The sequence below is a fragment of the Dromiciops gliroides genome, chromosome 3 (genome assembly GCF_019393635.1).
Source record: "Dromiciops gliroides isolate mDroGli1 chromosome 3, mDroGli1.pri, whole genome shotgun sequence".
In the NCBI taxonomy this organism is placed as follows: domain Eukaryota; kingdom Metazoa; phylum Chordata; class Mammalia; order Microbiotheria; family Microbiotheriidae; genus Dromiciops; species Dromiciops gliroides.
The window spans coordinates 558,753,280-558,779,357 of record NC_057863.1 but is presented as its reverse complement, the minus strand read 5'-3'; the positions used below and the strand labels follow the sequence as shown (position 1 = coordinate 558,779,357).

Genomic DNA, 26,078 nt, shown 5'->3' with positions numbered 1-26,078 from the left:
GATTCAGGAATACTTGAGTTCAAATCTGGCCACAGACACTTGACCCTTACTAGCTGTATGACCTTGGGCAAGTCACTTAACCCTCATTGCCCCCACACACACCCAAAAAAAGAATAATGCAAAAGTATATAAAACAGGTGATTTTGAGTATAAGATTGATCTAGTTACCACTTTTTTTCTCCTAAACCCATACATCTGATTGCTCTTCTTCATCAAGAACACTACCATTCACCAGGCTTCTCATATCCATGTCCTTGATGTTGTTACCCTTGATTCCTCCCTCCATCTCACTTTTTAAATCTAGTTACTGAATCTCTGATTCTATATTGGCAAAGTACTCCAAAAAAGGGTAGGTACTTAATAAATATTTGTTAAAACATAGTATGATTATAAAGTAGTACTTCTATGCCTAAACAAGCCAATCTCTAGGAGAAACATTTTTTTAAAAAAAAAGATTTTGCATAGTAATATGATTTCGAGAATAAGTACATAGATTTGTTATTTTTTTTTATTTTGTTGTTTTGTTTTGTTTTGTTTTTTGCAGGGCAATGAGGGTTAAGTGACTTGCCCAGGGTCACACACCTAATAAGTGTCAAGTGTCTGAGGTCAGATTCGAATGTAGGTCCTCCTGAATCCAGGGCTGGTGCTTTATCCACTCTGCCACCTAGCTGCTGCCTAACAGATTTTTGTGGGGGGGTGGGGGGCAATGGGGGTTAAGTGATTTGCCCAGGGTCACACAGTTAGTAAGTGAAGTACATAGATTTTGAAGAAAACTACTTTGAGTTGAATCTGTCTATGGCTTCATTTGAGGGTCCAGGTCAGGCCATGGTCTATGACACACAATTATGTTTCAAAACAGGGCAGTATATTTTTTCCTACTGACAAAGAATTCCAAAACTCTTTTTTCATCCCAGACTGTCAGAAGATGTCAAGAGAATACATAGGGATATTCATTTTTTGGTACATTTAGTCAAAATATGCATCTCATTACTTTGTAGTCACACTTTTTGTATCAAACATATGCTATGCACCTTCTTTGGACAAAGTTTCTGGGGATACAAATACAAAGAAGGAAAGAGTCCTGTCCCCTCGAAGAGCTTACATTTTCTTAGGTGAGGCAAGATAATTATGTCCAAGATAAATAGGGATAGTAGAAATATGAGGTAGTTAGGGACAATGACAGCAGCATTTGGGGAAAGGAAAAAAGGGTTCAGGTAGATGGCAGTGCTTGAGCTGTTTTGAAGAAAGAGCTTTCAACATGTGGAATTGGGGGATGGAGGGTAATTGGAGGCAAGGAGCATGGGACAGAGAGAGGAGATTAACTATGTGTGAGGAATAGAAAGGCCACTTTGGCCAGACAGTGGAGTACAAAAGAGGGGATAATGTATAATGAGGATGGAAAGTTTGGAATAAGGTCAAATTGTGATGGACTTTAAAAGCCAAGCAAAAAATGTACGTTTTTTTGTTTGTTATTTTAATCCCCAAAAGAAACAGAACCACTGGAGTTGACTGTTAATTCATTAAGGGAGTGACCTTATCAGAACTACACTTAAGAAAAATCTCTTTGGCAATGGAGAAGTTCAAGGCAAGGAGACAAACTAGGAGACCATTGCAATAATCTAAGCAAGATGTGATGACTGCCTGAATAAAAAGTGGTGGCATAGGTATAAAGGAAAGGTCAGATAAGATACAAGGAAAAATTTTATAGAGATAAAAATGACCAGATTTGACAACTTATTGCTGTCTGGGGTTGGGGAAGGGGAGCTAAGAGCAGAGGATAATACCAAGATCATAAACTTGGAATACTGGAAGAATGGTGATGCCCTTAAAAGAAATAAGAAAGCTTGATGGGAGAAAAGAATGAGTTATATTTTGGACATGGTAAGTTAGGGAAGTCTTCAGGACATTGAGTTTGAAATATCTAGCATGTACTTTGTGATATGCGACTGAAGCTCCAGAAAGAAATTAGATCAAGATACAGAGTTGTGGCTCATCTACACAGAGATGATAATTGTAGTTGATAAGATCACAAAGATAGAGAGAAGAAAAGAGATCCCTAGGGGGAAGCTTGGGCATACACTCACAATTAAAGGGCATGATATGGATGATGAACCAGTACAAGGGTCTGAGAAGGAGTAGTCAGACAGGTAAGAAAGTTTTCAGGAAAGAGTAGTGCTGTAAAAACCCAAAGAGCATCTCAGGGAGATGAAAGTGGTCAACAGCAGCAAACACAGGCGAATTGTCAAGAAAGATAAAGAGAGAAAAGACCATTCAATTTGGCAATTGAGAAATCATTGGTAACTGGAGAAAGAAATCTTTAATTGATGAGTTCAGAAGGCAGATGAAAAATGTTGAGTGGAAAAGGAGACAATGAATATAGAAAGCTTTTTTTTGGATGTTTTGCTAAGTAAGGGAAGAGAGCCTTAGGATGATAACATGAGGTGATGGCAAATTCAAATGATACATTTGTAAAGAAAGGAAAGACCTGGACGTGTATGGAGAAAGCATAGAAGAAGCCAGTAAATAGGGAGAGACTGAAAATTAGAGAGACAGAGACAGGGACAGAGACAGAGACAGAGACAGAGATGATCAGAGAAGCAATCTGTTAAAGAAGAGAAGATATGACAGCATCAAAAATTCATTTAGAGGGGTTGGTGTTAACAAGGACAAGACCTACTATGAGATTATAGACCAGATGAAATGAGGAGAAAGTGGAAGATAATGTCAATGGCTTGTGAAATAAATAAAAGGGAGGAGTGTAAGACTAATGATTTCAATTTTCTCATTAAAGTAAAAAGTAAAATCTTCAACTGAGAGGGGAGAGTCTTATGGGAGACTTGAAAAGAGAAAGCTTTAGGTTTGGAAGAGCTGCCATTTAGAGTGTGATAAGAACTCAGAAAGAAATAAAAAAAGATTGCCTTGCTCTAGTGAAGGCCCAGCTGAAACTAAATAACACAAATTGGTAATATATCCAGTCAATTCGGTAGTGACAGAACTTCAGATAATTAATGGATCATACCATCTTGTCCACTTCTCCCATAAGCAGGAAAATTCCCCTCTCCCTACAACCCCTCAAGAAGTGATCTTTCAGACTCTACTTTGTTAACTCCAGAAGTGGGGAGACAACCCAGTCCACTGAGGCAACTTCCTCCAGTCCTCACTCCATAAGCAAATAAAGACTTCCTCCTAATGTCAAATCACAAAACAGGGAAGTAAGGACATAATTTTTCCATCATTTCTTGGGAAGGTTTTGGTTCTTTTCAGGGAATCATAGAAATTGTCATTGATCTGTGAGCTGAATAAACTGACCATGTGCCATAGCTTAAAACTATATAGCAAATTAGAGTTTACAAAGCATTTCCCTTGACACTATCTTTATAAAGAGGGCATATGATATGGGTGCTATTGTACCCATTTTATAGATCAGGATACTAAAACTCAGAGAGGTTAAATGAGTCAGCTCCTAAGATGTAGGACTAGAGACAAGATCTTCTGGGAGTCCATTACTTCTTCTTTATCAAACTAACTCTCAATATGTTTCTAGTAGTAGGAGATTTCACAGGTGCTAGCTAGGTCTCTATTCTTTGGGATAGACATAAAGTGATTTCATAGAGGAGTAAGGTACTAGCAGTTAAGGGGATTTATAAATAGGCTTCCTGTAGGAGGTGAAAATTGGGCAGCTGGGTGGTGCATTAGATAGAGCACTGGGCTTAGAATCAGAAAGGCTTGCCTTCACAAGTTCAGATCTGGCCCCAGACACTTTCTAGCTCTGTGACCCTGGGCAAGTCACTTAACCCTGTGGGCCTCAGTTTCTGCATCTGTAAAATGAGCTGGAGAAGGAAATGAAGAAATGGCAAAGCACTCCAGTATCTTTGCCAAGAAAACCTCAAATGTAGACATAGAGAGTTGGATACAACCGAAAAAGACTTAACAAGAAGCAAAGCACTTAAGTAGTGACAAAAAGGAGAAGAATAAGCATTTATCAAATGCCTACTATTTTCTAGGCTCTGTGCTAAGCATTTTATAAATATTTCATTTGATCTCCAAAACAACCCTGGGAAGTAGGTGCTATTATTGTCTCCATTTTACATTTTAAGTAATTGAGGTGGAGAAAAGTGAAGTGACTTTCCCAGGGTTACCTAGCTTGTAATTGTCTGAGGTTAGATTTCAATTCAAACGTTCCGGATTCCAGGCCCAACTCTGTGCCAGGGAAAAAGGGAACTTATCTGCTATTTACAAGGAGTGAAGTATATATTCTGTTCCTTAATGAATTCATGCATTCCATGGCCTCTTTTACCATCTCCAAATTTTCAGTAAAACTCCCAGATATGTATCTGAAACCTGCACATCTCCACTGTACTTCAGTCCAGTGTTTCCAGCCGACTGTAGATATCCTGACCTAACTGACCCATGCCATCACCTCAAACTCAACATGTCCCAAACTAAATTTATCAGAGTCTTTCCAAAGCTTGCTGGTCCTCCTATCATTTCTATTTTCTTTGATAATACTGTTATCCTCTCCCAGGTTACACAGTTTTGATAAAGCATTAGTATATTTCCTCTTCCTCACCATCCCCATGTCTCAGTGGTCACCAAGTCATAGAATCTATCTTCAGCACACTCCCTTCATCCTTTTCTTCACTTTTTATGCCCACACTCACTAACCATCATGTCCTCACATGGACAGTTGTAATAACCACATAACTGTCCCCCCTGATTATAGCCTTTTTTCCTACCTGGTTCATCCTTCCTACCACTGAAGAGGTAGTCTTGGTAATTCACAAGGCTGCTTACATCAGTTCTGGTCCCAGAAACCTTCACCGAATTGCCCTTTGAACCAATGAAGTTAAGAAGCTGAACACAGCCCGCAGCACATGACACACTATGCTTTGCTTACAGTAATGACTTAATGTCAAGATTTGGTGACTTCTGACTGTTGGCCATGGCCTGTGACAAGGGTCAGTGTGAGAGAAGAAGGAATACCCCAGAAGCTGTTACCCAGAATGCTATGGCCACTAACTCCATTACTGCCAAACCTTTCATGTTCTCTTTATTCCAGAACTCAAGAGCTCATACTTTAGCCATAAAGACATCTCCAGGGCCATTAAATGGGGAACACAAGAATTCACAAGGAAAGGCACCCAGGAAAAAAAGAGACTTCCCCCCCTCCCCTCACATCCCTACACACCGAAATGAAGAAGTCTTACCTGTCTTGCTAAGTACATCTCAACAAATAGATATAAATTAAAAGTGTGGAGAGCCAGTCTATATGAACCTCAGCCTAAAGTTCAATTTCGTTTTTATCTGTTGTCTAAAGGCAGCCTTGGAGTAAGAAACAGGTCCAAAATTTCTAGAACAAAAATGTTATGAATTCAAAGAGAAAATAGTTAACGTTTTTAACCATGTGGGAAAGTTGTTTCTCTTAATGTCTAAAAACATTCCCAATCAATCTGCATTTTAATAACATCAAGTTTGAACCTTGGCAATACAGAGTTGTGCCATGGGGGGGGAGGGAAGGGAAAGCACTGGATTTGGAGTCGGAGGACCCTGGTTGGAATCATAGCTCATTTCTTCCTGTGTGACCTTGGTCGAGTCTCTTAATTACGCTTAGCTTCATCTTCCTCATCTGAGAAATGAGGGAGTTAGACAAGCTGAACTCTGAGGTCCCTTCCAGCTCTGAAGTGAAATCCAGCTAAATCAAACTACACAAAGCAGTTGGGTATATTTACCACTAGCCATCAGTAGTGTATCATTGCTCTCTCTTTACTACCATCCATATTTCTATTTGCTCCCACTGGTTGGTAAGCTAAACCAGAATCTATCTTGCACGCTGTGAGTCAGCCAGTTCCATTGTTCATACTACATAGGACAAGGAAGACAGACATCATGGAGGTTTTTAATGGAGTGAAATTGTTATTTCAAGGCAAGGGCTGGCATACTCAAATTGCTTGAAATCCTTAATAAGGTCTATTAAACCTAAGTACCAAACCAGCAGGTAAAAAGATCTCAGGATGCGTCTGTAATCATTAGAATACTAAAAGTGCTATCAGTAGAAAGGGGGTGGGGTATGGGAAACAGATAATAGATGCATTTATTTGTTTAGGAGGACTTTAATGTGCTGGGGTTGAAGTAGAGTCTTAGCTGTACATGCTTCCTTTAACTCTCAGCAAGGCTGAAAAGTCTCGGAGAAAGAGTATTGGAAATGGGGGTCATAGATAACATGCTAATTGCTTAGCCAGACCAGGAACTGGGTAACCAAATATTCCCCTAAGGCAAAGAGTATTAAGAGTACTTGAACTACTATAGCTAAAACCAACTAGACTTAATGCCTAGTTAGCAAAATTTAATTTTTGGTTCAGACTCAGGATGACAGCCATATATGGAACTCCCAGTTTGTGAATTCCCATCACTGATGCAGATTAGCCACTCGTTTGTAACAGTCTTAGTTGCTTGGGAACAGTAAAAAGACCAGAGTTTGAATCTGACCTCAGATACTTATTAACTGTGTGACCCTGGGCAAGTCACTGTTTGCCTCAGTTTCTCATCTACTAAATGAGTTGGAGAAGTACATGGAAAATTATGCCAATATCTTTGCTAAGAAAACCCCAGATGGGGTCATGAAGAGTAAGACATAACTGAACAACTGAGAGGCCGCCTGACTTAACTATGCAGCTAGGTCTCAATTAGTGTGAACAGTGAGTCCCCTGGAGCATCCTCCTATTTTGAAGTCGCACTATCTGAAGTTATAATTATGTAAAATATGGTAATTTGTTCCAGCTCAATGGAAAAATACAGTAGGAATTAGAATAATGTGACTATTTCAGGGGATTTCTAATTTATACTAACCAGGATCTAATTGTAGTCACACAGCCAGAAGCTGTCAGTGGTAGTAGTTAAGTCTAACTCTTCTTTACTCCAAGGCTAGCAGTATGTCCATTAAGCCATGCTGTCTCTTTTGGGGAAAAAAAAAAATTATTAGTTAAAATAGGAAGCTACCAGATGGCATACATCCTTCCCCAAAAGCTATACCTTACAAGAATATCTACGCGACCTATCCACAGCCCCACAGCCTCCCCATAGCAATCTCATCCCTAAGAACCTTGTTGAGGATCTCTCATCATATGTTCTTAAATCCTGGGCTCTGTTCCTTCACCAAATGATCTAGTCTCTAGAAAGTTCATTTGGAGGATGTTTCATGTTGCTTGCTTCAGGCACCCAAATTCCTAGTTATTGCTTTGGCTTATATGGTTTAGAGCTGACAAAGACCTTAGACATCATTGAGAAAATGTTAACCTATAACATTCTTGGACCTTTTTTATAACTTGCTCCACTGGAGGAATTTGAAAATATTTAGCCTGGAGAAAAGAAGAATTTAGATAGTATAGATAATTTCATTTATTGGATTTTTATCTCTAGCATGTAGCACAGTGTCTTCCACATAGGAGGCAACTAATAAATGCTTATTGATTGATTAACAAGGTTACCATCTTTAGATATTTGAAGGGTTTTCATATGAAAGTGAGATCAAATGTGCTCTGCTTAGGCCCAGGGAGCAAATGCAGAAGATTGTGTCAAGAAGTTGCAGAAAAGTTGTTGTAACCCTAGAAATAACAATAACAACAAGATTAACAATAACAATAATAAATAAATCACACATCTTTATAATGCTTGAAGGTCTGTATAGGGCTTCCAACATGTTCTTGCATTTGATCTTTACAATAACCCTCCATGATAGGTACTATTATAATCACTTTACAAATGAGGTAGCTGAGACTGGCAGATGCTAAGAAACTTTCCCAGGGTTATACATTTAGTATCTGTTTGAAGGTACAAACTGAAGTCATTCTAACTCTTTAGCCTGTATTATCTCTACCATAGCAACCCATGTTCAAGGAGGACTAGCACCTCTGGTGTGAGGGCTTGCCAAGCCCTTCTCAGGGCTCCTCATTCACCTTTGGTGTCTACCTCTCATTTGTAGCTTCAAGAAGATGTAACATGTGCAGCGGTCACAGTCCAGTGTAACCATCTTGGTAGGCAGGCTAAACCAGGTTGAAGGCAACCTGACAGGCCTCAAATCTATTGTTGATTTAGGGGAGTGTCTACACCAAGCATGTGAAGACTTCCCCTGGTGGAATGAGTAGATGCAAACAAATTGTTCCAATGGCCATGAGGGTGGCTGAAACGGGTGTTGTGGAGTGCTTAGAGCTTGATCAGACATTGAAAACACCAAGGTCATTCACTGCATCACAGGGCATTGCCAGTCATCTTGACTTTTGTCTTCCCATTGGATTTCAATGACTCTTGAATAGAGGATCAAGCTGATGACTTTGTGCAACTCTGCCTCACTTAAATCTACTTCACAGACGAGTCAAGACATCACCCCATGATGTCATTGGTCTTCTTTAAAACAAAGGAAGAAAACAAAAGTTATGCCATCTAGCTGTCAGTACAAAGTAGTTGGCTTGACTGTGCTCTATTGCTTGGCTTCATAGGACATGCATAGTAAGCATAGAATATATGTGAAGTAAATACTTGGCATTGTATCAAATTCAATAAAAGGGTCTACAGTTTATCTGTTCAAGAAAGTAATTTTGCTATTAACATAATTCAACAAGCATTTGTTAAGTGGTTATTATTTTTAAGGCACTGAGAAAAGTGCTTTGTATACAAAAACAAAAAAAAATAAACAGTTTCTATCCTCAGAGAGCTTCTTTTCTACTGGATCAGTTAGATTCAATAAATATTTATCAATGGACCTAAATTCAACAAACATGTTATAAGTGCCTATTATCATGCTGGGCATTGTTGTGGGCATGGAAGGGGCTTGTCTCCCCCCATGAAATATAAGCTCCTTGTGGACAAGGATCATTTAATTTAATTTTTGTATCCCTAGCACATAACATAATATCTGGCATGACGTAAATGAACTTAGTAAATTCTCATTGACTGAGTGATTAGTGCAGAGACAAATGAGGCAGTGTTCTCACCCTCAAGGAATTTATTAACCAGTAAGAGTAACAAGCTACAAATACAGAATGTAATATGCTTAGTGAGGAGGGGAGGTACAGACAAAACAGTGGCAATCCCAAAAAGGAGAGATTACTACCTATCTCAGAATCAAAACTTAGCTTCTCATATTGGCCATTTATTAAATTGAATGATTGCATTCCCCAGACACGACGACATATTTTACTATGCCTATACTCAACGATAAAATATATGTGACAAAATATTTTGTGAGAACTGTTTATCATCATTTAAAAAATGTTAAGCATGATTCAAAGTTAAATTCCTCCTGGTGTTACTTAACAATCATCTCTCCAAGCACATTTATAGCTGTGCCTCCATGGCTCTGCCTTTGTGATCCATTACCTCCAACCAAAGCAGTTTTGATATAAGTGGAAGTTTGTGCTTGATAGTGGCGCCTTCACCCTTGACAACCCTAACAAGTCATCAGCTGGGGAAGGTGAACTGGCCACAATCTTCTACATCATTTATAGGACATCATTGAAATATTCCTGGGAAATTCTCTGACCGAGTGACCTACATGTCCATCAGGCTTTGGCTGCCCTTTTGAGGAAGAAAGAATGGGTTGCAAATGCTTGAAAAATGTTAACCTTGGTTATTCAGGAGATCTGAAAACTACTGCTAAAAATTCTCATAGTAATACAAAATATCATTTTCCACTTGTATAATGGTTTATGCTTTTCAAATCACTTTCATGTGCCTTATCTCATCTCATATAATTGTAAGCCTCAATCACACAGATTTATATAATGTGGGAGCAGCTAAGTGGTGCAGTAGATAAAGCATCAGACCTGAGTTCAGGAGGACCTGAGTTCAAATCTGACCTCAGACACTTGACACTTACTAGCTTTGTGACCCTGAGCAAGTCACTTAACCCTCATTGCCCCCCCCCAAAAAAGCAAATTTATATAATTCTTTAAGGTTTAATAGGACATTGGCAGTCATTGAATCCAACCCCTTCCCCAATATGGGATCTTTTCTGCAACATCCTTTATATTCAACTTCTGGTGTCTCCTTGAGCTTTTATTGACAAGTAGCCCAACACTTACCACCATCTTTTTTAATTTTTTAAAGGTCCTAAATATTACAAAGTTCTTCCTTATATTGATTTGTGATTCATTCACCAAACTAAAACACATTGGTCCTAATTCAGCTTACCTTCTATACCATATAAATACACTTCCATTCCACAGGCAAAAACCCTTGAATAAGGCTATCAAGTTTCAACATACCTCTCCCAAACCTCCACCTTCTGAAGTTCTCTTTTTTAATGATAGAAATCTTGACTTTCTTCAAATATTTTCCACGCAACCTGATTTGAGTACCTTCATAATCTTCATCACTGTTCTGTGAATGTACTGCTTTGAATTAAATAACCCTCTTAGACTGCAGTGCTCAAAAGTGAACAATATAAAGGAGAGGTCCTCTAAGGTAGTTCTAGGATGACCTACCTTGGTTTGGACATTGTAACTCTATTAATTCAGCCTAAGATCCCATTGTCTTTCTCACTAACAACAACACACTTGTTGACTCAAATTGAGTTTGTCACCAACATAACTTTAAAATTTTTTTTTAAATGTGAACTGGCTGTTAATCATAGCTTCTCCATCTGCTACCTGCATAATATTTTTAGCAACTGTTTCTACCAATAGAAGGATGAGGAAGGGAAGAAAGAACATTTTAAAGGGGGTGGGGGGGTGAAATTGAAGGTGATGAGAGATACAGTACAGCCAGTTCAGTAAGCTGGGTGGGGGGCTGAGCTTCAGGGAGATTCTTAGAGTTTTGAGGGAGAATACAGAGCAACTAGAAGTACAGGATATAATCTGCATTCCCTGAAACCATAGCTTGATTCCAAGTGCAGGGCCCTGAAATGGATACCACCACTGCAAAGTGCAGTTTGCCCCTCTGCCTATGCCCTGACAGGGAGATTTGCCTTAATTCTGTTCCACAAATATTTATTAAATATTTCCTGTGCATCAGATACCCTGCTAGATCCCAGGAATACACGGACAAAACATGAAATATCACTTTCTTTCAAGGACTTCTGTTGTTGTTCATTTGTTTCAGTTATATCCAACTCTTCATGACACCATTTGGGGTTTTCTTGGCAAGTTACTGGAGTGGTCAGCCATTTCCTGCTCCAGCTCATTTTACAGATGAGGAAATGAAGCAAATAGGGTTAAATGACTTGCCCAGGGTCACACAGCAAATAAGTTTCTGAGACCAGTTTTGAACACAGAAAGATGAGTCTTCTTCATTCCAAGCCCCCTGTTCTATCTCCTAAGCCATCTAGCGGTTCAAAGGAGTTCTACTGAAAGAAATGACTATATGCATACAGATAATAAGAGAGAGAGAGATCACACAAGCAAGAGTGAGAGGTATTATATATACAAATATGTATATGGAAATACATATACACATTCAAACACTATTTCTATATCTATTGATATATAGAAATACAATGTATTTTTTGGTGAGGATATGGGTTGATCAGCTAAGACCTTCCTGTAGAAGGTATGACTTGAGCTGTACTTAGAGAGTCTAGGAGTCATAGATACAAAGGGAGAACACTCTTGGCATGAAAGACAGTCTACACAGAGGTATAGAAGTGAGAGATGGAATATTGTGTATAGGGAATAGCAGTAGGCTGATTTGGCTAGATCTACCACAGTGGTTTGCCCTCCCAATATATTCAGTAACACCAAGTAAGGGGGTAAAAAAACAAGCAAAAGAAGAAACAGGACAGAATATTAGGCTGAGAAAATGATAATGGATGGGGCAAGAACTGCCGCTTGGGAAAGAATGGACTAAGAGTTTGTTCTATATGATAGTTAAGTGAAACTTGTCCAGTTGAGGAAGACTTCAGTTTGTGGGAACTAGTGGAGGGATATAATATCATAGTTGGAACTAGAAAGGACCTTAGAAAATATCAAGTCTATTCATACATCATTTTGGAGGAAAGAACACTGAGACACAGACAAGTTTAAGTAATTTGCCCAGGGTCATGGAGCTAGGTAAATTTCTAAAGTAGGATTTTAACCCATGTTTTCCTGACTCCAAGTTTGGCAACCTATCCACTCTACCAGATTACTTTTCATTTCTGTACCACGTTCATCCCTTGCAGAGTCACAATGTAACAGTGCTGAATTTAGATTAAGAAGCCTTAGGTTGGAGTACTGGTTTGCCACTCACTGACCTTTCAACCAGAGGGAAGTCATATAACATCTCTGGGCCTGATATTCCTCATCTATAAAATGAAGGGATTGGACCAGAGAGGTAAGTACTGATATTCCTTTTAGCCTTATCAGTCTGAGTATGAGTCTGGGGATTTTTCCTTTTTCTTAGTCTGGATAATTGAGTTGACAATATAGACAGGGTAATCCCAATATCACCAGACATATTAACATTTGACCTCAGTAACCTTGTGTCTAAACTTCAGAGTAGGTGCTGCACCCTTTTCTCTCTAAGGAAAAAAGAGGGAGTGGGAACATTAAACAAAAGCAGCATGGAGTAAGAAATCTGAGTTAGGGAAATAATGAATTAGTCTAGGAGGCTGGATATCATTCTTGGAGTCCTGAGAGGAGAACTAAATATTAACCCAGTTTGTCTCTATAATGCACAATTTATAGTCAAGTTCAGATTCAGCCATATGGTAAAAACATTCTTTTGGATTATTTTATGCTGGGTGCCACCAAATACAGAAGGGTCTTTTAACTGACTTGTCATGTGTGATCAAGATAATAAAACATCTGTTCATAACATCCTTGGGAACAAAGTGGTTTCCCAAACTTGGTTAAACTATAAAAGCTCTTCTGTGGTTATAAATATACCATGTGCGGGCAGTATATTTCTCTCTCTCTCTCTCTCTCTCTCTCTCTCTCTCTCTCTTTCTCTCTCTCTCACACACACACACACACACACACACACACACACACACACACACATACACACACACACACTCACACACACACTCACACACACACACTCACACACACACACACTCACACCACCTTTGTCTCAGTTCTCCAAAAATGTGGCCTCCAATGCTCCCTAAACCTCATTTACAGAAAACTCAGAGCATTTTCAGAACATTGAGGCACAGTGGATAGAGTACCAAGCCTGCAGTTATAAAGACCAGAGTTGAAATCCAGCCTCAGACACTTATAAGCTGTATGACCCTGGGCAAGTTACTTGATGCTGTTTGCTTCAGTTTTCTCATCTGTAAAATGAGTTCAGGAAGAAAATGGCAAACCACTCCAGGGTCTTTGCCAAGAAAACCCCAAAAGGGGTCACATAGAGTCGGACATGACTGAAACAAGTGAACAACAGCATTGCTGGAGTGAATTGTTTTTCAAAAACCCAGAACAGGAGATCAAGGAGGCAATACCAGGGCAGGTTCTTTCCTGGCATGTCAAAGCTTCATGTCTATAAAATCTTGGGAAAAATAAGAACTCTCTGAACATATTTTATAAACCAGCATTGATTTGCCACCTTCCACATAACCACAGAGAGTCTGCACCATATGGAAATTTGCCACAACATGAAAATTTACACACCAGAGAAAACTGGTAGGCTGGGATTCCCCAGGGATGCTTGACCACCTCAATGTTTTGGGTATATTCAGATGACAGAAGCATCCCTGCACTACTTTGCCCCACTCCTGGGATGAAGGTCCCTCTGACAGGACAAAAACAGCGGTGAAGATTTCACATTTCCACCCTTTTCCTCAATTAAGTGTAGAACTGCAGAGTCCTTGCCTGGAGCACTTTTGGATCTGCTGCTTCAGTGGACCTTGGTAGGAATGAATTTAGTGTTAACAAGGACTCAACTATTTCACCATGCCTATCTGTCCAGTGACTTCTCATTAACCTTGAACTCAAGTCAACTTCTGATAATCCCTTTCAAAGCTCCTGAAATACTAATACCATCATGTACATCATGCCACATTTATGGCAGGGCCCTAATCAATCCCATCCCATATACATCTTCATCTTTAGCATGCAGAGTTCACTCTCCCATGTCTAGGCTTTTGCCCAAGCAGTCCATTATATATGGAAAGTGTTTTCCTTGCCCCTCAGACATGACAGTCACTAAACCACACTTCCTTTTCTAATCTTTTCTCATTCACAGTTGCCTCTTGGGTCCCTTCCAAACCTGACAGTCTGTGGTTCTGGGATTCTTTAAACTGTGAATACAATTCCTGGTCTACCTCTCCCTCCCAAGACAAAACTAGATTCCACTTCATATGCCTGTAGTCTCTTGTTCTCTTAGAATATGCAACTTATCTCATCTTTCCTATTATTTTTTATTTATTTATTTTATTATATTTTTATTAGTTTTTTCCTATTAGTACAGTTCTTTTTAGTAAATTAATGAATATTTATTGAGCATCTGCATGGTAAGTTGTAGGTGGATAAAAATCAACATAAAACATGACACCTACCCTTTGAGAGTAGCCCTTGATGAAAGGGAGATGAGTTAAAATAAATGATAGATATAAAGATAGATAGATAGACAGACAGACAGACATAAAGGAACCTGTGACTACTTCATCATAAGTATTTTCCAATATGAGACTTCCCTCCACCAACACATATCACAGAACTAAGTCTATCAGTACATATGTCCCACGTTGTTGCTTGAGGAACATGGTGTTGAAGTGATTTGCCCAGGATTGCTAATAAGTGTCAGAGGCAGTATTTGAACCCTTTTCTTCCTAGCTCCAGGTCTACCAGCCTATCACTCCATTCCACCCATAGAAAGCTGGCCTCAGCATCAAACTGTTATGAATTTCAGTACTACCTTTGACATATACTGTCTCTATGACCCTGAACAACTCATTTAACTCAGCTCCCCAGACAATATTCTAAGACAAAAGTTATAGATATATAGTCCTTATATATTGATTGAGGGGGTTTCCTCCTAAGAAAGCTCCTAGCATAGATGAACCCATAAGTCCAGACCAAAATATTCATCACACACACACACACACACACACACACACACACACACACACACACACACACACACACACACACCCTAGGCTTGGTAATAGATGTTGATGAATCCATCTAACAAAGTGCATAAAGGCTGACTACCATATGATAAATTAATATGGCCACAGCCATTTATGAAACCATTTATGAAGGCAGAGACAGTTTGTGCTCTAACCCAACAGAAGGATGACTCATGCTGATGAAGTCACTGATCCTTGAATATCAGTGTATGGTATGTAAAAAGAATGATATGATTAATATTAATACCTTTCATAGGTTTTCTGAGCATAGAAGTTAAACCCTGTTTTCACATCCATCATCTTTTTATTTTGATCTTCACAACAACCCTGATGGGAGCAAGGAGGGGAATGTAGGCTACTAAATATTACCATTTTATAAATAAAGGAATCGAGAACCAGAATAGCCTTGTGACTTAGACAAAGCCATGTAGCTAATATGAGTGAGATTTAGGAATAGAGCCCAAGTCTTTCAGTCCCAACTCTAGTGTTGTTTTTTTCTCATCTCAGCCATCCAATAAGTATGAAATGAATCAAGAAGAGCAGCAGGTTTGCGTTGGTATGGAGAACTTGACCTAGGCCTGGAGAAATGGTCATGACCTACTTAAGAACAAAACATGGGAGTCCCCCCTTCTTTCTTAAATACAACTTCCCATAAAATACTTATTCTCTGACTTATTAATGAATTTGTAGTCCATTACTTTAAAGTGGCACATTTGAGAATTGACTCCAGAACTAATTGCATAGACAAGGGTTTTCTATTACTACCACCTACATGAATTAAGGAATGAATGAATGAGTAAAAGAGCATTTAATAAGCACTTAGTTTATGTTAGCCACTATCCTTAGAACTGACAATAATAACACAAAATGAGACAGATCCTGCCCTCTAGGATCTTCTATTCTGATGTTGGGAGACAACACATATAAGGGAACAGTAATGAAGATTTTGACTGAAGAGTCACAGAGATGGTGGAGAGATCCATAGTCAGTGTATGTATTTGATTATTTTTCGTCAGGGCAGAGAAAGGAAAGTAAGGAGAAAGAACAGAGTGGATACAGAAGAGGACAAGGGCTGAGCAGCTAGATATCATAGGTTGCATAAATGCTTGTGATTGACTAGCTGTTCTCAGTCCCAGGGTGAGAATTCAAAAGCTGAGTATACTAACTGTTCCAGAAACTATAGGCATGATGTTTGAAGGTTAAGTCCAAAAGATACTGTTCTAGGTAGGGAGAAGAAGAGGAACCCTGGGGAAGATGGCAAAGATGGCAAAGATGGGCTGGGTGGATGGGTGGGAAACTGGCTTCCCAACTGGTTCAGACTCCAACAGATATTGATGAAATTGCTATCATTATCATTATTTTTCACACAAAATTGCTTAAGAATAAAATTGCCATGAGTAGTACTAATTTATGGTTATCATTAGAACAAAATTATAGAAATTAAGCTTTGCTGGAATTGCTGGAGTTTATTAAGTTGCATTGATCATTACCCAAATATGTGTAGGTTGTTCTTGTCCTTTGCTCCTCTGCTGGAAATTTTGAAGCAGCGTGAACAGATATACTCATCTTCACATCATAAGACTTATTCATAATTAATATGTTGGGATGAAAAATAAATAAACATGGAATTTTTCCAATATAATTTTAATGGTTTTTTTAAATGGTGAAACTTCTACAACTGATAATGAATAAAGCATGCTTTGAAAGCCCACAGGAGCAGGAACTTCTGGAAACCTGCCCCCACCCCCCACACACACCCCTCTGTATCTTGCCCTACCTCATACTCATTGTCCAGTTCTCATCCTATTCCCCTTCCTAACTTCCCCAAGTAACTCAAAGCTATCCTAAATATACCCTTCCAGTCGTTGATCAGGGACATAGTATCTTGCATCCCATGGATAGTTAATTTACAAGCATTATGCATTATAAGCATAATGTGATTGTACATCTATAGCCTATATCACATTACTTGCTGTCTTGGGGAGGGGAGAGGGAAGTGAGGGAGGGAGAAAAGTTTGAAACTAGAAATCTTATAAAAACAAATGTTGAAAACTATCTCTACATGTAACTGGAAAATAGTTAAATACTTTTATGGAAACAAGTCCCTGAAATTATGTCATTCTCTGATTCTTTAAAATATTTCTTATGATTATTTAATATTTACTGAGTAGTAGACATATATTACCTTATTTGCACACATCACAGACCTTGATAGGCTTGTTGAGTTGATCAATTCCACAATCTTATGAGGTACATATTGCCATTAACCCTATTTGATCTATGAGAAGTTAAATGACTTAACCAAGGACAATTATGTTAACTCATTCACCAGTAACCAACCAACTTTAATTGAACATCTGCTCTGTATTCAGTGTAGTGCTAGACACAGTGGGAGATTTAAAGTTATAAGAAGCAGGCCTTGACCTCTATGAACTTTCAGACTATTTGGTGAGATAATATTTAATGGAGAAATACCCAATGAAAAAAGACAGTGTATAATACATTTACTACACTATGTGGCATATTATAAAGACTGAGGGATTTCAGAGAAAAGGTAGTGCAATAAGAGCTGGAGTAATCAGAGAAGGTTTCACAGAGAAGATGTGACTAAATCGATATTAAAAGAGGTGTAGAATTTGGTTAGGTTTGAGGAAAGAGGAACTACATAGGAGAATCTATAGAGACAGGAATGATCCCTGGGTATTTGAAAACAGGAACAATACTGGCTTGATTCAAGTATCAAGTATATTTTGGGTAGGAGTGAGAAATACTTGAGATAGAAATGAGTGCAGTGGGAATGTCTCTGAACTGGGAAGTCAAGGACCAAGGTTTCAGTCCTTTCTTTGGCTCTACTTGGCTGCATGACCTTGGGCAAGTCATTTTATTTATTCCAATAAATATCAGTTTAAGACAGGAACTTGGTATACAAAGATAAGTATTAACCTAGTCCCTGTCCTCAAGGAGCTCATATTCTTTTACATGGGTAAATACAGAAATTACATGAAAGCACACTAAAGGCATGAGAACACCGGTTTAAATTCATAGAAGGCACAAGGCAGTGTATCAAGCTCAAGAAACAGCTTTCAGTTCCCTTTGGCCTGAGTATGGCATGAGAGAAGGGAAATAATGTGAAATTAGACTAAAAAGTAGACTAGAATCATTTAGTGAAGGACCTGGAATTCCAGGATAAGAAGTTTATATTTTATGTTATAAGCAAGAGGGAAAAGGTGAAGGCTTTTTGAGTGGGATGCTAACATGATAATTAATACCTGTGCCAAAGACAAATTTAGTAGCTGTATGAAGGAGGGATTGATGAAAGGAGAGCCCCAAGAGAGGAGATCAGTTGGCATACTATTACAAGAATTCAAGGGAGAAGTCATTGTTTGTCCTTCATTTTTGGAGACCATGACAACAGGGTAATGTCATGACTTTCATTGAATTGGAGTCAAGTGAGGAAGAGCTATACAAAGTCACCAACCTCACTCTCTCCTCCAGAGCCATCTGGATTCAATGGCAATATATATATATATATATATATATATATATATATATATATATATATATATATGTATATAAGGATGATTGGAGATGGTTCCAGATGTTTAATGCACTTGGAGTTAAGTGATTTGCCCAGTGTCAAACATCTAGTAAGTGACTGAATTTGAACTCAGGTCCTCCCAGCCTTAGGGCCAGTGCTCTATCCACTGTATCCCCTAACTGTCCCAAGGTTAGAAGTAATACAAACCTGAAGTAGGACAGGAATTGTGGTAATGAAAAGCAAGGGAGAGATGTGAGGGATGTGGCAGAAATGGAGTCAAAGGGACTTGCCAGTTCTCTTGGCCTTGGATCCTTAAAGTGGCTTCCAGCTCTAGGATTCTGTGATATTTAACAGGGCCAATTTACCCTAATCCTGGGCTTCCTGAGAACATGGCTTCATGAGGAGACAAGATGGCTGAGCCAATGTTCCAGGTGGTGGTGCAGAGATTCCCCACCTACTCTAATCCCTGCCAACTCAAGCACCGAGTACACCTGCTTTCCTTGGCACTGGCCTCATTGTACTTGGGTGACAGCACTGTGAGAAGGTAATTTCCATGAGATGTGACCCAATGACCTCCATATAAGACAGATCATGCCCAGAAAAGTACATTGAGGGTATTCAATACAGAAGAGCAGATCATTTGTATGTGTCTCTTTACTTGCAACAAAACTCTGAGTCAGGTAGATGGTATAAGGATTATATAAGCATTGTCTACATTTTTTGGACTGTATCTGTGACTTCATTCCTTCATAGTTTAAGGGCTAAAATTCTAGGTAGTCTTTCTAAAATATCTAATGAGTGGTCGCCAATAAATTATAAGCTTTAGCAAGAGTTAGACTTTTTATTAAGGAAAATAAGAATTTGGTGAAGAGAGAGAAAGAGGCCTAAATTCAGCTGTCTATCTCAGTGAGCCAATGTCTCTTGCTCTTCTCCCTCCTGAGGTCCTCCAGAAAGTGAGGGAGAGAGAAAGCCTCGCCTTCTTTATAGACAGTACTCACGAGCAAACGTCACTTCCTGACTCCAAGGAAAACCACATGGCTTGTCCTCAGATACCTTCTCCTCATGGCAGAGCTTTCCTACAGTAACTCCCCAGCAGGTGGCATCACTCCAATCATTACAATAGGAAATGGCAACTTAGGAAATTCCCTCATGACCAATAGCAACTCTTAGCACATTCTGTTCAATTTACAGTCTTAAAGCATGGATTTTTTATTTTTATTTTAATCATAAAAGTAGTTTGTTATTTCCAATTACATGTAAAGATAGTTTCCAACATTTGTTTTCATAAGATTTTTAGTTCCAAATTTTTCTCCCTCCCCCCTTCCTCCCCCTTCCTCAAGACAGAAAGCAATCTGATATAGGTTAAATATGTATAATCACATCAAACATATTTCTGCATTAGTTATATTGTGAAATAAGAATCAGAGCACAAGGAAAAAAAACTCAAAAAAGTAAAAACAAAAATAAAAACAGTTTGATTCAGTCTACATCCAAATTCCACAGTTGTTTTTTCTGGATGTTGAGAGCATTTTCCATCATGAGTCCTTTGGAATTATCTTGGATCATTGCATTGCTGAGAAGAGCCAAGTCTATCACAGTTGATCATCACACAATGTTGCTGTTACTGTATAGAGTACTCTCCTGGTTCTGCTCACTTCACTCAGCATCAGTCCTCTTAAATCTTTTCAGGTTTTTCTGAAGTCTGCCTATAAAGCATGGGTTCTTAACCTGACATGTGTGGACACATTTCTGGGGGTTCCCAATTTAAATGGTGAAAATATACAACTTTACTTCAATATAATTGGTTAACTTGGTGATGATTCAGTCAGTAAACATTTATTAAGCACCTGCTATTTGCCAGGAACCCTCCTAAGTGCTGTAGATGCAAAGTAAAGGAAAAGACAGACTCTGATTTCAAGGATTTCACAGTCTAATGAGAGAGACAACGTGTAAACAACTGTGTACAAGCAAGCTATATTTTGTGGACTAAAAAAAAAAAACTTCATTTGAGAAGGGGTCTGTAGGCTTCATCAGATTCCCAAAAGGATACTTGATGCACAAAAATTTCAAATTCTGGATTAGAGAGTTGTTTAAGGCACTGGGACATAAAGTGATGCATCCATTCACAGAGCAAACATTTACTAAGTAATTAATAAAAATACAGCCAGTAGATGTCTTGATCTACTATGCCCATACTAACTCACCTCCCCATTTTACAGAGAAGAATACTGAGGCTAAGAGATGATTAAGTTATTTGCCTACGGTAACAGAACCAGAAAGGAGCGCAACCAAAGTAGTTCCTTGGGTCTTCTGATTCTAAGTTTAGTAACCTAGGCAAGTTGTTTTACCTCAAAAGGTCTCTATTTCCCCATCAGTAAAGTGAGAGAGTTAATATCATCCTAGATTTTGAGCTGAAAGGGACCTCAGATATCCTCTGGTGTGATCAACTCATCTTAACGATTAGGAAATTGAGGTAAACAAAGGACAAAGGGTTTGTGAAAGCTCACACAAGTAAAAGAGCTAGGATTCAAACTCAGGTGCCCTGATTCCAAATCCAGTGCCCTTTTCATTCTATCTCTTCATTTTTAAAAATCACTTCTAATTCTGATGTCCTCTAATCAGAGGTTTTCTCATCAAGTCCCTTGCCCTTTCTGGATTTTTCATCAACAAAATGGGTGGATCAAGTAAATGGTATGTAAGGACCCATTCCATAGATGGGTAGTCATTCCCACAATGTCCTTATGCTTCCTCTTCGTTCTTCCTGTGCAGCCTGCATTGGAGCTCATTCTAAGAAGAGGAAGTGGGGGAAGCTCAAGTGAGGACCCCCCCCAGAAACCTCCATCCCTGTCTGACTTTTCCAGAAGTCTCTCCCCAACCCTCTTATCTTCCCAGACTCTTCAAATGTCTCCTTGTATAAGAAACAAAGGGAGAGCCTATACTCTAGCAGCTTAACAAACTCAGCATCTGACAGACTTAGGGATTCAAAGAATGTGTCCATTGTCAGAGGATTATGAAGCAAATTTTTCAACAGTTTACTCCATTAATACCCTGTCCTAGATAGTACTCCACAAAAATTTTTCTTTGAAATAATCCCTGTTGAGTTAAATCATCAAGATGATATCAGGATAAGTAATGACTTCAGACTTGCCCAGGGTCACACAGCTAGTAATAACTGTCATTGATAAAGTGGATAGAGTGTAGGTCCTGGAGTCAGGAAGGCTAACCAAATCTGGCCTCAGACACTCTATGACACTGGGCAAGTTACTTAACCCTGTTTGCCTCATTTTCCTCAACTATAAAATGATCTGGAGAAGGAAATGGCAAACTACTCTACCATCTTTACTAAGAAATCACTAAAGGGGGTCATGAAAAGTTGGACACAACTGAAACAACTGAACAGGAACAGAGCTCCTTGAGAGGAAGTTATATTTCCTGTTTGTCTACATATTCCCAGGATCTAGCAGGGTACCTCATGCACAGGAAATACTTAATAAGTGCTTGTGGAACAAAATTGAACCAAATCTCCCTGGCAGGTCACAGGCATGGGGGCAAATGGATGGCAGTGTGCAGTGACACAGGAAGTATTTCAAAGCAAAATTATTTTAGAGTAATATCTAGGACAGGATATTAATGTGTTAATCTGTTTAATAATTTGCTTAGCAATCCTCTTCAACAAATCAAATTTATCCAAACCTAAATAAGCACAATTTGTATTCAGTGCTTAGCTTCTGCACAATTGTGTTACCCCAGGCAAGACTTTTTTTTTTCTTCTCCTAACAGGGTATTTACTTTTTTCCCAGAATTCCTGAATCCCAAGCTTGGATTTTATTCTCATTATCTTACATTTTGTGTTTCTTAGGGCCAGAACTTTAGAGCTGGAAGGGACCTTAGAGACCATTGAGTTCGACCTCTTCATTTTATAATTGAGAATTCTAAGGTGCAAAGCAGTTGTGATTTGCTCTGTCACACTGCTACTATCTGAGGAGGAATGTGAAACCAGTTCTTGTTGTTCAGTCGTGTCTGACTTTTTGTGACCCCATTTGAGGTTTCTTTGGTAAAGATACTGGAGTGGTTTACCATCTCCTTCTCCAGATCATTTTATAGATGGGGAAACTGAGACAAACGGGGTGAAGTGATTCGCCCAGGGTCATACAGCCAGGAAGTGTCCTGAGTCCAGACCTGGCGTTCTATCCACTGCTCAACCTAACTGCCCCAGGTCTTCTTCACTACAAGTTAAATGCTTTCTCCAACTGCACTACATTTCTGTCATCTTGGAATCAAAGAATATCAGAGCTACAACAGACCAAACTGATCTTCTTCACCCAACCCACATTTTACAAAAGAGGAAATTGTGGCCAAAAAAGTTAGAGAGACCTTCCCAAAGCCAAACAGAATAGATACTCAAAAGCAGTTTTCCTTCTCTTCAGTCTTTTAGGAGTAGTGTTTCCTTCTAATGTTTTGAACATGATGGTCACAATCGAAATGAAAATTGAAACTGGAAAAATTGGAATTGAAAGATTGGGTCATAGGTCTGTGAATGCTTAGAATTCTGGTGATAGAAGGTATCATTTGTATTATTTGGAAAGTTTAGCAATCACAGAAATGTTAGAACAGGAAGGGACCTGAGAGACAATCTAATTCAAATCCCTTAATTTACAGAGCAGGAAGCTGTGACCTAGAGAAATGACTTTCTCAAGGTCATACTGGTAATAAATGACAGAGCTGTGATTTGAATGCAGTCCAATGTTTTTTCTTGTATAGCATGCTTCCATTACAGTAAAATTATGTGATTTGTTACGGTTATCTATATTTGTTTATTTATTATTATTATTATTTATTACTGTATATTTCAACTCTCCAAACAGTGTAGAGATAGTGTGCTTTCTATCCCCTCCAATTCCTCCAACATAATCAAATAATTTGCCATTGTGTCACTTATGACAAGTTGGATAACTCCCAATTATATGGTACTTTGAATTAATAAATATTATCCTGCTATATGGGGAGTTATTATTCATTTGGCTTATTTTTTTAAAGAAATGACAATGATGATCATGATAACTTTTCTTTATATGATCTTTTCTATGAATTACCTTGTTTGAGATCCTGGACCCTTCAAGATAAATAAGGAAAAGATCATTATTTCCTTTTTACAAATGAACATACTTTGGGTGACTGACTTGCCAAAGGACCATGGTCTAGGAAGAATCTGATTTTGAACTCAGGCTTCTGATTCTCAGTCCATTCTGCTGATCTGATTTATATAAGGGAAGGATTATAATGCATTCTTCAGTATTTCTAACTTCATTAGGCTAGCATTTTCTGCAGATTGGTCACATTGGTGTGATTGAGGAATAACAGATGGGCATCACAAGTGTTTCACTGGTACCCTCAAAATTTAAAGTGGCCTGGAGGAGGCTTCTGGGATAGTAGGTTGATAATCTGCAGGGGTTCAACAGATGATCAAGAATCACACAGAATGAAAAGCGTGAATGCACAGACAGCAAGCTACATTGGTACAAGCAATATACACATCACTGAGATCTCATCAAAGTATGGAAAGAACATATCATGCTTTAGAAATCTTATTTATCTTATAATAAAGGGTAGTTTCACATTGTCTTGCCATTCCAATGTATAAAATATGGTGATCCCAACTCTATTGGGAGTCTGCCTAATTACAGTCATTATATATACCCTGGACAAGAAAAGACTTGAGTACAGGCAGGTTGGGGAAAGGGGAAGGACATATCTGTCTTCAGATTATCGCAGGGAAGAGGGATTAGACTTGTTCTGCTTACCCTTGCAGAAAGATGTAGGAGCAACTGGAAAAGAGGCAAATTTAGGCTTGATTTAAGCTATTCTCAGAGAGGCATCCAAAAGTGTGATGGGATGCATTGGAAATTTCCCTTCAAAAGCAAAGAAAGATTCAATATCAGTTTGAGAGGTTTGATATAGAAAGGAATCAGGAAGGGAGGGAGGGAGGGAGGAAGGAAGGAAGGAAGGAAGGAAGGAAGGAAGGAAGGAAGGAAGGAAGGAAGGAAGGAAGGAAGGAAGGAAGGAAGGAAGGAAGGAAGGAGGGAAGGAGGAGGGAGGGAGAAAAGAAGAAGCATTTATTAAATACATACTGTGTACAAGCACCATGCTAAGTGCTGAAGATACAGAATGAAAAGTCAGTCAGTCCCTGATTTTAAGAATCTCACAATCTGAAAGAAGGAGACAACACCTAAAGAAGATTTCTGTAGGTCACTTGGAAAAGTCCACTGGTCCTTAGGATACAGCCTCAGAGCAGATGGTAAAGCATCTTTAGTGTCATTTCTACTGATAAACCATATACAATAAACCATCTGTCAGTACCAAAGATTTGGTGGTGAGAATTTTGTTTTCAGACTCTTCAGTAGTTGTTTGTGAAGGCAGGATGACCTGCAGGTCTAAGGTTTGAGAAGGCAGGATGACCTTCTAACTCTAAGATTCATTGATTCTGTGAATTCATTGAATACTAAGATTGTCTACTTAGAAAAGGTGTGGTTTATTTCATCCTAAACTTCAGGGCTAGAGCCATGGTTTCCTTTAACCTGCTCTCGCCAAGGAAAGTGAAAGGGCTGTCTATGAAATGTGCTCAATTGCAATTTTCTGAATGAATGTCTGCTTTCAGAGGTCATACATCTGGGAGTTCTTTGACGTGTCAGATATCCTCTGGGCTATGTATGACTCCAAGCAATAGCACCGTACCCCAGCTCCCCTGCCTGCATGATGGCCAGTCTCAAAAGTATGGACTAAAACAATAAAGTAAATGGAACTCTTCAGAATTTTCTTTGGTACTATGTATAACTGTCTGTCATCAAGTCTTAAAAAAATAATAATGAGGGGGCAGCTAGATGGCGCAGTGGATAGAGCACCGGCCCTGGAGTCAGGAGGACCTGAGTTCAAGTCCGGCCTCAGACACTTAACACTTACTAGCTGTGTGACCCTGGGCAAGTCACTTAACCCCAATTGCCTCACTAAAAATAATAATAATAATAATAATGAAAAGAAGCCCTCTTGAGTACCTCAGCCACCTCCCTATGACCTACTAATAATTTTATTCCATTTTACTTTCATCTACCAACATGCGTTTCCCCAGGTTCAGAGTCACCAACCTTTAATAAACATTTAAAAATGCTTTTAAAAACACAAATTGGCAAGGGCCAAATTTCTGGAAGAAAAACAAAAAAATAAAACACAGCAATCCATTTTGTAAATTGTAGGTAAAACTCCAGTTGGGAAATGAAACCACATACATTTATTCCATTTATACTGATTCATCTTGTTTGTTTGTTTGTGTCTTGTGGCTGCTGGTTTAGCCAGCTGCCTAGTCTAAACTGATTAACTCAATCAAATCCACAGTGCCTATTCAAATGTCTCACTGAATCTATTTGTTAGAATTAGTTTCTTTCATCCTTTTGGCCCTAGGGAAAAGTCTGTTGACATTAGAGACTGTTCCAATCAGGAGAGAAG

The 26,078-nt window shown here is 38.8% G+C and overlaps 1 protein-coding gene across 11 annotated transcripts in view; it reads left to right on the top strand.

The window, feature by feature from the left end:
* Window positions 1-26,078, top strand: part of DLG2 (discs large MAGUK scaffold protein 2) — a 2,692,860-nt gene that overhangs the window by 1,782,414 nt on the left and 884,368 nt on the right. The gene's annotated exons all lie outside the window — the stretch shown is intronic.